This window comes from Mytilus galloprovincialis, chromosome 8, assembly GCF_965363235.1.
Source record: "Mytilus galloprovincialis chromosome 8, xbMytGall1.hap1.1, whole genome shotgun sequence".
In the NCBI taxonomy this organism is placed as follows: domain Eukaryota; kingdom Metazoa; phylum Mollusca; class Bivalvia; order Mytilida; family Mytilidae; genus Mytilus; species Mytilus galloprovincialis.
The window spans coordinates 89155883-89158749 of NC_134845.1; positions in this window are offsets into that span (position 1 = coordinate 89155883).

Genomic DNA, 2867 nt, shown 5'->3' on the forward strand with positions numbered 1-2867 from the left:
CTTCTGGTTCGCCGAAATATAAGCTGAATGAACTGATATCTTTTTGCTTTTAAATAGCTTAGAAAATCAACTTTACAGATCTAATAAGTTGGGTCTATAATTGAATTTATAGTTCTCTAGATAATAAACACAGGTTTTGTCGTATCGGCATTATACGACATTCTTTAAATTCTTTGTTAAGGACAACTGTTCGTGTTATGCAATTGCATGGTTTTCAATTGTAGATACGACCTTCTGAAACATATCCCGCTTTTATATTATAGCTTCACTTTAACCAGAAGGAGATCACGAATACGGGGAGGGACCTAATTGCAGCAACATCATAAATGTTGCTTAAAACAAAATAAAAAAGTAACATATGTTGAAGAACAGATAAAAAATGATATCTAAAGGAAACAGAAAACAAGACGAGAAAAACGATACTTTCGAGTAAATAGAATAAAATTTGGAAATTTAAGTACATTTATCTTATTTTTTCTTTGAACAGTCAAAAGGGTATAATCGATGATATACACTGAAAATACCAGGTCTACGGACATAAGATTAAAAAACCGAATGATATTTTGAGAGTGTCATCATCTTGCTAGTGTAACTAGTCTCATTTTAATAATGGTAATACTTTTATTTAGTATCTCCCTTTTTCCTCCTCCTCCGATGGCTATCCGTTTCTTAATAACAAACTTCAACTTCAATTTAAAATCATTTAAAAGGCGATATGCTCCGCGTATTCAAAACTTTGCAGAATTAGAAATGCTGGCATGCTCCTCGAGATATGTTTATTAAGCGTTATATGAAAAACAAATATTCAAGCTGACATGAAAAAAATTGTAGATAGAAAACAGGAAGACATGAAAATATATAACAAATATGAGACAAAACGAAAATGAATACTTTACTGGTATTTCATCCCAATATATAGTGGTCGTAACTAAGAATATTGACTCGTGTTCCAAAATGTTCTGTATCTAATAACATTAACACTCAATCAAAAATATCATTTAACTGATAAAATGAACATTCTGTTCAAAACATTCTGTAACAAAAAAAAGTACCAAACAATGATTCAAAATATTATGTAACCCTCACTTGTAACACACTAGAAAGGTAAAACTGTGTCACTTTTACTATGAAGTTTCGTAAACAATTATATCATAGAACGGAATGTTAACAATTCAAACTTTTCTGACTGGGTTCAATTTATAGAACTAGAAATTAAAGAAACAGACACAGCTTCCTTCACCTCATTTTAGACTTGTAACTCGAATTTGATATACAAGGTCATCTCAGTACCAGAATTTATGACAAACGAGAACATTCCAATTTCCCCCACCTTAGTAGCAATATACAAACCTAATCTGTCTATGGGATAAACATTTCCCAACTAATTCGGTTTTCAAAAGCTTGCAGCTGGTACTCGGACATTGTAATATGTCACAAATGTAGAAGGTTATTGACCCAGGAATATGACAAAGAACGTCTCGTCCTTTTTCTAAAAAGAACATCGGAAGGTACCAAGACATTGTAAATAAATATCCCGAATCAGCGTCACAAATAATATACGATGGTCTTGAAGTATAGATTATGGGTACTGATGTTAATTATCATCTTAATTACAACTTATAGTATTCTTTTATTTTTCTTTTTGAAAATTACTTTTACTGTTAAGTCTGTTTTGGGGATATCCATATGACGTGGCTCTGTACTTAAACATCCCGTTATTGTGTTATTAAAAAATGGTTTTGTCTTTCCTCTTTGGCTTATGTGCTTTGTCTCTATGCCTTTCTGTGTTCCTTTGATACATATGACGTGGCTCTTCACTTATGCATTCCGTCATAGTGTTTTTGTGCAATAGTTTTTTTTTTTTTGTATTTCTGTCTTTCTTTTTTGCTTATGTGCTTTGTCTATATGCCTTTTGGTGCTTCTTTGTTACATATTTGTTTGCTTTGATAGTGATTAAGACTATAACGAAATGTTGACTGCTGTACCCCCAATATTTTACATTTTTACATATAATGTCTGTTTGTTTTGTTCACACATCGTTGTAAATATAATGGAATTTAGTGCAACTGTCATACAAGTGAGAGGTTAGCTAGCTATAAAACCAGGTTTAATCTACCATTTTCTACATGAGAAGTTAGGAATATAACAGTTGTTATCCATTCGTATAATGTGTTTGACCTTTTGATTTTGCCATTTGATTTGGGACTTTCTATATTGAATTTTCCTCGGAGTTCACTATTTTTGACATTTTAATTTTTTATACGCAAAAAAGTTTTTTATTCAAAGGTCAAAACATAGGGCTGTGTGGCATATTTTCAGCATTTATATGCCCGAAAGTTCAGAAAGTTATATTTTATACTTAAATTCTGTACTATCCCTACCTTCACTTTGAGTATTTATTAGAATTTAATTTTCGTCACTACCATGTGTCTTTATACTGTAATATTTCCAAGTCATTTATCTATGAGATGAAACATAGAAATCATATGTGGGAACCAGTACGTAGACAAAACAACATATCTTTGAGTATTATATATCGCCCCAAGCGAGGCATGGTTTGTGAAACAGCTAAATTTACAAATTACAAGCTAAATGAAGCATAAATTAAGGAGTCATAATTTCAAATAAAAAATGTGATATTTTTTGGAAAACTCTAAGGGCAATCTTTAACTCTTTGTAAATTTCTTTTACAGAATCAGCAATAGAAAATGTTTCAAGAGCACTGTATCAGTATCTATGTCAGAATATTGTTGGAACAGAAGATTATGTAAAAACAATCAGAATGATGAACACTGTCAGAGATGATTTTCAAAGCGATAAGAATTGCACAGTAATAACCAGTGGTAGTTTTGGAGAGGGACTTGAGA